Raw genomic sequence first — 11979 nt, 5'->3', positions numbered from 1 at the left:
ACATCATTGAGAAAAGACCCTACCTCAATCAGAAGCACTCCTGGAGAAAAATAAACAAAGAGATAAATGGGCCAAACTACTCAAAAGAAGTTTTTTGTTTTTTATTCAGTACAATTCAATTTTATTTATATATAGAGCCAAATCCCAGGAACAGTTGCCTTAAGGCGCTATTTTAAAAGAACAGCAGGGTTTTTCCTGGCTTAGAATGGGTCTTTAGGAAGTTATTATGTGCTTTAGCCCCCAACAGGCCATTGCAGATCGGCGCCCTTCCCTGAAACTGCTTCTGCCAGAGTTTTCTTCCTGTTAAAAGGACGTTTTTCCTTCCCACTGTCATTGAGTGCTTGCTAATAGGAGGTTATTTGATTGTTTGGATTTTCTCTTTATTATTGTAGGGCCTTTGCCTTAGAATATAAAGTGCCTTAAAGTGATTTTTGTTGTGATTTGGTGGCGTATCAGTAAAAATGAATTAAGCACAACTGGCTATGCATATTGTTTAAACAAGTCTGTGTTAATTTACCTGATGTAAGTCAGCACATTTGCCTGTTGTTTATGGCTATACACAATTGTTTTCAACATCTAAAAAATGGCAATATTTGTATCACAGTACTGGTGATTCTCCTTTGGTGAATGGTCATTAGCGCTCTGGTGGGTGCCAAGATTTTTAACATCCAGGAAAATTGTACTTAACGGCTTATGCAGTTGTTAATGTAGCATCACAAATGTGGTCTAACTCTGTTAGAAAGCTGCAGAATAATTTTGACTTGTGCCCAGCATGCATTTATTGTTATAGTTATTGGCATTTTGTTTTTACAATTTTGGCTGAGTGTTGAACAATAGCACAAAACGTTGTGGCTCAAACATTAAATCAGACTTGTCCATTTGTGCATTTGTCATGAGTCTCTTCTTATTTGAATGTTTTCTGATGATTTTCAGGAAAGGGAGCAGTGTGAACCCATATGGAATCTTCATGGGGTGTTTTCATGCTGTCATTTTGTGAAATAAAATCACAGTATGTGATCAATATCCACTGATTGATTGAAACATGTGCAAACTTAGATAAAATACAGTTTTTAAGCCCTAACCATAGTTTGTACAATTATAATGAGTTTGAAATTCAGTATTTGGTATTATCACCTTAGCAGGCTTTCTTGTAATTTCTTTACGCGGTCTTTAGAATTAGTTCTCCAGGCTGAGGAACATTTAAAGCTCTTCTTTGAATGGTGAACACATGTAGTGTCCTCAATTGCGTTAAAAGGACAACCTGCCAATATATGCCAAATTTTCCCTCAATGCATTTGGGAATCACAATGTTGGTGCACAAACACATGCCTGTCGAATTGTCTTATCTTTGGTATTTTTCATAGATTCAGCTAAAGAAATTGGTACAAATTATGTGTTTTTGCAACAAACTACTAGCAACAAAGTGTCTACAGATGCTATTTAAAATTGGCTATTTGCTAAATTATCTAAAATGAGTCCAAAGGAAAACTTTGAAAACCCTTCAAAATTCCTTGAGAAATATTGCTCAAGAGCATTAAAAAAAAATCTTACAAGAAGGTACTTTGCAAACAAAATATGAAGAAATAAAGGTTGCCTTGAGACTTTTACACAGTACTGTATGACAAATAATTAGCTTTATTTCACAAGTTATCAAAGTCAGGGTTCTACTAATAAATGCACAAGTTGTCCCAATTTCATTGACATGAACTAATGGTTCCAACCAAAGACCATTGTCTTATCAAACAGGTTATCTAGGCAAAAACATGGCCTATTTTCATCTGATATATTTTTCTGTCTGGCTTCTACTTCACAAACCATGTGCCAAACGTTTCTCCACTTTTTGAGTCCTTTTTCTGGCCTTCATGTGAATTTTCGCAGTCTGGATGAGGACCAGTTTTTAATTAATTTCGGCACCACATAAAAAAGGCTACATAACATATAAGAAAACCCCCAATATTTACCACCTGCCAAATTTACTTAGTTTCCAATGTTCAAGTTCAAGTTAAATTAAGTATGCGATGTCATTTTTAAAAATGAAAAATCAGAATTAAATCAGCCAATGAGTGAACTAGGAAAGAGCGGTTTGGACCAATGGGGAAGAAGGAGGGGGGCACTGCGATGTATGCAAATTAGACAGTTTAGTCAAGGTCCTCGCGAGCTTAACAGGTGTGTGAAAAAAAGATCTTTTTCTTTTTTTTCTGCGGCCGAAGGGTGAGTGTTTTATTCTGAAAGTTAACCATTATACTTCGATAGCAGTAGACGTACTAAAAAAAGAAATAGTAGCCACAACTGCCTTTAAGCTAAAATATCCCAGTTTTGGACTAGCTTGCTTTCATTGTAGGCCAAAGTTTAGCCTCGGGCTAAATGTAAACGTCACCAAATCATTTAAATGACTGACTGCAACTATTCCGGCTCAAGGTGTGGTTTCTCCCTCGCAGTTTAGTGCAGGGCAGGTGACACTGAGGATTTTACATTACACGTCTGGGTTTTTTTTTTTTTTGAGTAAACCCACCTACTACAAGGCAGCATTTAAAATTGGTATTATTTGCTAGCCTGGTAGTCATTCAAAGGAGCCTACTTACTGTAGTTGGCAGAAACCTGGTTCTAAGGCAGATGGAATATAAAGCTTGTGGTTTTGAAGTGTTTTACAACTTATGGTAAATGGTAAATGGCCTGTATTTATATAGCGCTTTACTAGTCCCTAAGGACCCCAAAGCGCTTTACATATCCAGTCATCCACCCATTCACACACACATTCACACACTGGTGATGGCAACTTATGATAGTGGCACATTCAAAGTTATTCCTCTTGACAGTCTACAGCTTCAGGTCAGATTTTACCTCATGTGTTTTAGATTTTACCTTCTGGTTACACATCAGTTGTAGACTTTTAATAGTTTGTTCTTGGTAAGAGAAATGTCTTGACTTGAGGAGTAGCTATTGTGAAGAGGAAACAAATTGACTTCTCCTGCCCTTAGTGTCTCAGCTTTGTGTAATTTGCCCAAATCTTGTCCTGTATGTGTGCATGCATGTGTGTGTAATGTGAAGTGAAGTGAAGAGAGAGAGTGGAAAAGAGGTGGTGTGGCAAGAGGGAGAGAGAGACAGAGAAGTGACACAAATCAATGTGAGCACCCAAACCACCATCACCAGCAGCAGCAGCGGCGGCAGTCTTCCCCCTCTACCGACCTCCATCACCTCCCTGTCTTTCAGTGAGAGAGACCAGTGGAGAACGGGAGTCACAGGAAAGACGGGCTCCTCAGCAGCGCAGCATCCGGTAAGTCGTTAAAGAGCTAGGGATACCTCCCACCATGCAGTCAAAGTTGCAGAAGCGAAGGCAACAAGGGCAGCCTGGCAGTGCGACTTTGCTCTCCAAGACTCAGAGCATGCAGAACAGGGTACACGGTCGTGGATGAGCACCTTTTTAAATTTTTAAACCCCCACCGCACAGCTTCTCTTCGCTTCTTCTGTGACGGCTGCTTCTGTTGCAGCTATAGCACAGAGAAAATATCGCTTGGAAGAGGACAGCGTGAGAGAGCCGCCGCTGGTCCTCCTCCAGTCATATGTTTTAAAAGCCTGCTGGGGATTAGGGATTGGATTGAGGGAGGCTTTTTTCCGCCAATCACCGCCCTGCCTCTCAAAAAGCAGGAGAGGGATGGTGGACGAGCTGAGGAGAGAGAGCGGTAGTTCTCTAATGCTGTAATGTTTCTATAGATACTTACATTTTGCCCGTGGCTTTTGTTTTTGTTGACACTGTGGGTCTGTGTGGGATTAACTGGATCTCTTAAGTATCTATTAGCAAGCATGTGGAAAACTTTTTTTAAAGGGCTGTGCTTATACTGGATTTAGAAAATTACACGTGCATGAGGTGCACATTTGTGTTTTTCTTTGGTGAACAAAGAAAACCGTTCTGCATTTGCAGGGAATCAGCTTCAGTTGCATCTGTAATTGTTCAAGGTTTTCATCAGAATATTTTGGGTTTATTTTACTTTTTTTATGGCTGCTTCTCATTTCCTAGAAATGAGATGAGAGATGAGATGTTTTATTTGTCAGTTGCAGGTCTTTTGCCCACAACAGAGATGACAGACCTTGCCGACCGTACATACAATACACAAACATCACATTGGGGAGACAGGTCAGGCTAGGTAGCGAGGAAAAAGAAACATCGAAATGTGTAACACAAAAGGATAATACAGGAATGCACAGATATCAACACACCATAACACAATAAACACAGACAAGCAACATGGGAAAGAGTTCCAGTGTGTACATCTGATCTGGGACCGCTGCAATCTTCGACTGCGCCTCCAGCTGACCCGATGTCCACATCAGAGAAGATGCTATCAGTAATTTTGCTATAACAGAATTAGCTGAGTTTGTCATTTGGTTTGGTTGCCATGTTCGTCTAAATTATGCATCCACTTTAATGGCTTTAATCAAACTCCATAGGCTTACAGAATGAAGGGCAGCAGGGAAAATAGTTTAGAACAGGACTTGTGCTAATGTCAAAGCTTTCAAATTAGGACAATTATAGTAACACGATTATCTACAAGACAGTGATTGAGGGGCATCTTTATTCAGTATTAAAATTGTCTTAATCACAGTGAGATAGCTTGGCTTTCTAGTTTTGGTTGGTTTTTAGTGTTGTTTCACAGCAAGAAGGTCCTGGGCTCAAATCCTGCTTGGGGCCGCTCTGTGGGGAATTTGCATGCTCTCCATGGGTCTGCGTAAGTTCTCACCGGATACTCCCACAGTCCAAACACATGGATGAGGTGATTCTAAATTTGTCACATGAATGGTTGTCTGTCTCTGTGCATTAGCCTTACGATCGATTGGTGACTTGTCCAGGCTGTATGCCTCTTTTCACCCTATGACAGTTTGGATAGGCTCCAGGCCTCCACAACTCTGAATGGGATAAGCAGATGAAGATCGGTGGAAATTTTATGTTCAGATTAAAACCCTGACCATCAGTAGCGACCTCAGGTTACGCGACCTTTTACCACTCTCACTTAAGCCAATAACAAGCAAAATAGTTTTTTGGATAAATAATAAATCCCTGTGAAAATGAGTTGTGGTACACCTAACTTTCATGTGTATGTGTCTGCATTGTTTTGTAATTTCACCTCCAAAGAGTTACATCACTCCTACAATACTTCACTAACACCATTAGAGGAGTTTGATTCACTGACTGCAAGGTGCCTAAGTCCAAATCATCACCCCACTACCACCATGCTTGATGTTGGTACGAAGTGTTTGTGCTGATTTGCTGTGAATTGCTTTGCTTAATGGGTAAACATCTCCACCTTGGTCCAGAGCGATCTTTCCAGAGCTCTTGTGGTTTGGTCAGATGCAACTTTCCAAACCTAAGTGGTGCTGCCGTGTTTTATTTTTAGAGGGACAAGGCTTTCCCCTGGCAACCCTTCCAAACAAGCTGTACTTGTTCAGTCTTTTTCTAAATATGTTGTCATGAACTTTAACATATAACATATTAAATGAGGTCTGAGATGTAGCTTTTGTTATTTGTTTGCACTTTATCTGTGCCTTACTTGCCTCGGCATCCTGCAGGGTAAAGCCTCCCTTTATTGCATGTGGTGCTGTGTCAGTGACTGTGTAATTTTAGGGTCAGCATCTTCCCCTATCCGTCGTTCTTTAAGAGACTTAAAGAATGAGAGGCGGTAAAAGTCAAAGCTGCTCAGGTGTAAAGAGATTCGGCCATAAAACAGTGTTCTGTTGGTTCAGGGATTGTGCTTCTGTGTGATCTACGTTTTTACTTCTAAAGCAGACTGCAAAGCTCATTCTTTTACCATCCAGTCTCGTCTGACACTATTAGTATAACTGAGCTACTAAAGATTACTGAGGTAAAACCATTTTTCTCCATTAGCAAGATCTGACTTCATCATCTATAGTACATGACAAATGACGGATAAAGCAGCTGTATTTTTATTTCTGACATATTGCCATCAGAGCTGTGGATTTTATTATTAGGCTATTCTTTTCTGTGCTATTCTGTATTCAGAGTTCCCTGCACCCTCTGTGCTTGTTTTATTTGAACAACCAATTGCAGTCATTGCTGAGTGATACTGTATCTGCACCGAATGTGAAGTGCGTCTGCTATTTACAGTCCTACAGTATCAGTTGCTGCTGCGCTCCCAGTTGTTATTGTGGGAGCTTGGCAGCGGTGGATATTGTTATCTGTCCGTAGCATCAGGGATTGGTTTCCGCTCTGTTTTAGACAGTGATGAAAACACAAACATGTACTGTACACAGAAATACACACACACGCACAGACAGGCACACTGAGTTTGTTTGTTACATTGTTGTGCATGTGTGTCAAAGTGGGTGTATGCATGTCCCCAGGCCCACGGAGCGAGACACATTGTTAGATGCAGGTAAGAGTCAGACGGAGAGAGACATCTGTCAGTCTCTGAATGGTATTTTCCCAATGCGACTGATGAGGTGCTCTTTCTCCCTCGGTCATGGTCCCGCTCTTTCTCTCTCACACACACACGCACACACGGATTTTTGTGCACACGCATATGAGGTTAGGGCTCAGGTGAAGAAGCTGCACGTTTGAGTGTCACTGATTTAACGGGGTGTTGATCTCTTACAAGACAGGAAGCTGTAAACAAATCCCCCAACATGTGGTGACTTGCTGGAGCATATCCCTCTCTTCTTTCGCTATCAGAGTATGTTTGTGTGACTTGTAGACTAATGAAATATAACAGCTGAGTGTAAATTGGAACAGACAGCAGGCATTTGAAGTGGAGCTTTGTTTGGTTACAGTAATTATTCATTAAACACCTTCCAAGTAACTTCCAGTAAGTGTGTTATCTTTGAATGACTGTCCATATTCTTAGCTCACTGAGAGATATGGCTGTGCAGTAATTGCACTTTGTAGTTCTTAAATGCTTGTGCTATTATCAGTTTGGAGAATACAATAAAAAATTTGGTTAGTTTAAGTTTATAATCCACAAATGTGGTTAATGGGGTTTGTGAAATGCATCTTATTTCCCTAAACATCACTTTAGCCAATTTATAAATTTGGCCAAAATGAAAATAATAAACACATGCAATGAAAGTTTAATGAACTTCAATTTGATAGTACATAAAAATCTGAGCATCACTGCCTCCCAGCCCTGCCCAGTACTGGGTGGTTTTTATGATGAATTGTACAAATAGGGACAGTCACTGTCTGATCCATGTCAGGTTGAAGGTTGTTTGAAGGTAGGGCTGTTCGATATAACGATATATATCGGATGACGATATGAAAACGTCTATCGTTTTATATTATGCTATCGTTTGTTTTGTGGTGTCGCAAAATAAACTGTTTACGGCAATATATATATATTTTTTTGATGGTCACTGTAGTGGGTATATTAATTTCTTGAAGTTCTCTTTTTCTCTTATATTTATAATAACCACACTACAGACGAATAAGCAACTGTTTTTACTCTTTGTCGTTAGCAACAACGATGGTAAACACAACTAGTGGCTCCGCCGTCCGCTTGTTTAGTTTCCACATAAGCCTTTCACAATAAAGCTGAAGATCCTGTTGAGATTTTTCAAAATAAACTGAAATAATGACAAACAGGCCAGTCAAAACAAATTGAGGACCTTGCTCCCAAACATGGGGCTACCTCTGTAGCATGGACATGGTTTGGTTATGAAAAGTCTGACACCGATCAGAAAACTGTACTATGCAAATTTTGGAGGAAACTGGTCCCTACCTCAGAATCAAACACGGGAAACCTTTTCTACCGCCTACGTAAGAATCACGTGAAAGAGTATGGAGAGAGTTTATGGATGTGATACAAAAAAAGAGCCGTCACGTGTGTAAATGACCTTTAAATTTGGTAAATATTTTTTATGTTTGTTTGAAAGGCACTTCGGTTTTATTTTGAAATCCATGCTTTTATTTTGAAACAGGAAACTGGCACAAAACCGTTAAAGGGCTGTCATTAACGTTTCTTTTAGGATATGGTAAATGGTATGCCTTAAAGTGAAAAATATGTACGTTTACTTTGCCAATTAGTACCTGGCTGACAGTGGCACAAGGGTTGTTAATGTTTCCTTTAACGGAATAAGTTACATGCAATCAAAATGTCGTTTAATAGAGTTTATATTGTTAACCTTGACCTTGACCTTTATGTGTAGTTGTAAGTTAGTGAGGTGATATAATGAATTGAGTGATGTAAATTTGATGTATATGCTATATGTGAGCAGGAGAAATTTGTTTCCTTTGATGTTATGGTATTAATATTGCTGGTTTTGTTTTGCTCCTAGCTCTTACGGTGTCTTCACTGAATGTTTCAATAAAGACATTTCCAATAAAACCTCTGTGAAGCATCAGTATAAGAGACCATCATTCAGCCAGGGATGCTACAATGTGCTCCAAATAAAGCTTAGACTCAAACGTTAGAACAGGCTTTTCCCCGCAGCACGCCGTGTAATAAATCCTCACAAAGAAAACTGCAGCCGTTACAACTTATGCTTAAAAATGTATAGTTTCATGCATCGGTCAAAACACTCGACTCCGGTTACACGACGCCCAGCTGAAAACACTTCATGCAAGTCCAGTTGCTCAAGATTCACAGAATTTACAGAAACATAAAATGTTTGTGATATATATTGTTGTCAAGACGATAAATGTTTATATTGGGATATGAGGTTTTGGTCATATTGCACAGCCCTATTTGAAGGCTTCATAAATTTGTAAGAAAAAGTGAGCCTATGAATTCCAACAGTAAGAACATGTTGAGCAAGTGGATTTCAGGAGCAGCTGAACAATTTGTTTAAATAAACTTAATTTTTTTTCAGTTGCCAACAGTAGTTGTGTTGCCGTTAAGGTATTTTTCTGGTGACTAATTTACTAGAAGATTAAAGGTGAAATGACAAAAAAATCCCAAATGTAAAATGAATCCCAATTTAAAGAAAAGAAAAGTTGATTGTTTTAAAAGTCAGAAAACAGTGGCTTCATAGTCTGGTGATCAGCGCATTTGGCTAATATGCCAATGAACCTAGGATAAGTTCCTTGGAGGGTTATATCAGGAAGGGCTACTGGTATAAAAGTCTCCCACATCAAACATGTAGATCCATCTTCTGTGGTGATCCCTTGTGAAAAGAGGAGCAGCCAAAATAGGTTTAGTTTTTTAAAAATCTGAAAACCGTGAAAATTTAGAACAGTTTAATGAGAATAATGAGAATAAGAATGAAATGAGAATTCTCTTGGGAGAATAAGAGACATCAGCAGACTACCAAAATGATGACGTAGTCAGGCTGGGGGAAAGGTAATGCGAAAAGCAGGGATAGCAGCAGTGAAGGAGTCGTCCACAAATGATGAGGAAAATAATATATATACTGTGGGCAGCATGACCAAGTAAGGTAACGGTGATGTTGATTGCAAACAGTGCAGAGTTAGATATGTTATGTTTTACTTGTGTTCTACCACAGAAGGAAGGTAGGGTTGCCCCAAAAGCAATAAAAATATCATCTGATATATGGAAATATTGGATTTTTAGATCGCCAGATATCTGCATTGATATGAGATATCAGTCAAGCTCTTATTTGTTGGAATTTTTAAATGCCCAGCAATTTGTGATTTTTACTGTGAGTTTGCCAGCTAACTTTCTTTTTTTCCCCTCTGACATTGATTTGATTGTGTCTTCATTGCTTTATTTATTATTATTATCATTATTTTTTATATTGAGAGTTATAAGTTTTATCATTGGCCTTATCAGTGAACCTCAAACAAGTCCACCTTTGCAGACTGAATCGCTGTTTTTTTCGCTTTAGCTGATATTTCTGTTTTTTCTCTCAAACAGATGTCTTTTTTATGTATCTGTAGGCTTTGAATGCGGTTGAGGAGTGTGCTGCCAAGACATATAAATTATTAGAGTAATGGGCTTAAGTGACTTGTCCTACCAGCATCTCAGTCCAGCATGTAGACATACAAAGGCTTAGAGAGATAAGATAAGATAAGATAAGATAAGATAAGATAACCTTTATTAGTCCCACACGTGGGAAATTTGTTTTGTCACAGCAGGAAGTGGACAGTGCAAAAGTTATGAGGCAAAAATTAGAATACAATAAGAATAAATACAGTACACAACTGTACAGAATAGAATAAAATAAAATACTATATACAGTAGAATAAAATAAAATAAATATACAATAAGATAAAAATAGAATAAGATACATGAGCCAAGAATAAAAAAATTAGGATGGCAGCGAAATACGCCCCTCCTTACTCCCCACCGGTCTTTCTTTTTTCCAAGGTTAAGATTAAAATTCAAATTTTTGTCTTATCTGCTCCTCTCCGCTACCTCCTATGTTTTTATTTTTTAATTTTTTATTAAAAGCATAAAATGATCCATTGTTATTAAAGTGAGAAATGTGTTGTGTACTTTTGTTCCCAGTGGAGCAATTATAATATTTGACTTTAAAAGATGAAACGGAAAGGGACAGTCGAACACATGATCTGTGGAGGTGTGTGGAATGAAATGGAAGATATGTTTGAAGCAGGAAGGGAGAAGAGTCAGACTGTTAGCTCATTCCATGAGCTTAGAAATATCTTTGGGGGTTTTTCGATGGCACTTACGGTGTCTGTGTGTGTTTGTGAAGGTTGGTCATTGTTCACGAAGTAGACATTAACTCTCTCATTCCATATACCAGAAAACCACTTAGATTTCATTTTATCTGTCATTTATGGCCTTGGGAGCTTCAGTTATGATTGAATTTCAACTTTTAACATTTTTGGCATAATTAAATCGAAGTTTTGTACTTTACATCACTGACATAGCAAATATATTTTGTTTTTTGCTGTCTTTTGCTGTTTGCTTGTCTTGTTTCTATGGACCAGGAGACCGGACTAAATAGATTGTACTAATCAATCAATCTTGCTCAATGTGGAGCAGAGACAGATTATGGGGTTGTTCTGTTTTGGGAATCAACACCATCAATAAAAATTTTAACCCTTTTTTTAAAGTCTTTAACATTGAGCAGATCTCTGAAGACCCCTTAAGGGCATTAGGATGATACCCACCCTTCGTCCAATAAATGATAATCTAGTTGGCAAACGTTAAAAGCTTATAGTAGAAACTGTAAGGCACATATTAAAGAGTTTTTAGGCATTTTACACTTTACTATAATTTAAAAAAAAATAAAAAATTGGGCAAATGTTAACGTTTTATATTGTTTTAGTTCTTTAGCTGATGCACTTGAAGGATTAAGAATTACTATACACTAGGTCATTTTTTGCTGTCTGTAAGTGACCTTAAATTTGACTTACTGTAGTGCTGTTTCACTGGCAACAACTGTGAAGTGGTGCATAACCTCTGTCTCGTCATCCATCTTTTCCTTACAGCTACCATTATATTGTTAAGTGCACCATTACATGCAGAATCAACTTTATATGCACAACTCATCCATCCATCCTGAGTGAAGTTAGCTTAAAGAAAGAGGAGCTAAAGCCAAGTGCAAGAAAAACAGTTATTTTGAAATGTCACTCATGCAAAGTAAGCTAGTTGAGCCGAAGAATAAAAATATGGAACTGAAACCGGGTATAAGATCCCCTGCAACTAGTTTATGCAGACACTTATTCAGAAGGTCAAGCAACTCTCACCCCTTCAAAAAAAAAAAAAAAGCGTAATCCAGAAATATACAAAACAAAAGCCAACAAAAAGAAGTACACCTCTTGAGGCCTTCCTAACGAACCGAAGTCCAATTCGGACAGAGGGCGCCTATTTCCAAAGTTTTTTTTTTTTCCACTCTCCTGTTCCTTTGTGCATCAAACTCTTCAAAAAAAAAGGGTGGGGGGGAAAGAAAAACATAACAAGCTTCTTTCATGGATCAAACGAGAGCGGCAGTACACATTGTGCCAAAGCTGGATAAATAAATAAAAAAAGAGAGAGAGTGTGAGGGAGAACTACCTTATTATTGTTATCAAAGTAAAGCCAGCTCCTCTCCTGCTGCTCTTGTGGGACC

The 11979-nt window shown here is 38.5% G+C and overlaps 1 protein-coding gene across 3 annotated transcripts in view; it reads left to right on the top strand.

Moving 5' to 3' along the window:
* The first annotated feature begins 3048 nt into the window (after positions 1-3048).
* The window catches only part of sox5 (SRY-box transcription factor 5), a 247642-nt gene continuing 238711 nt past the window's right edge, over positions 3049-11979 (top strand). For all 3 annotated transcript variants that reach the window (XM_085250797.1, XM_085250799.1, XM_085250796.1), the window contains exon 1: positions 3049-3274. The gene's annotated coding sequence lies outside the window, so the exon portion shown is untranslated. The remainder of the gene's footprint in view (positions 3275-11979) is intronic.

The sequence above is a fragment of the Mchenga conophoros genome, linkage group LG17 (genome assembly GCF_057382185.1).
Source record: "Mchenga conophoros isolate Kocher_MC1m ecotype Shallow Benthic linkage group LG17, M_conophoros_male_GT1.1, whole genome shotgun sequence".
In the NCBI taxonomy this organism is placed as follows: Eukaryota; Metazoa; Chordata; class Actinopteri; order Cichliformes; family Cichlidae; genus Mchenga; species Mchenga conophoros.
Note: the sequence above shows the minus strand (reverse complement) of the source record. Positions and strands in the feature narration are given on the sequence as shown.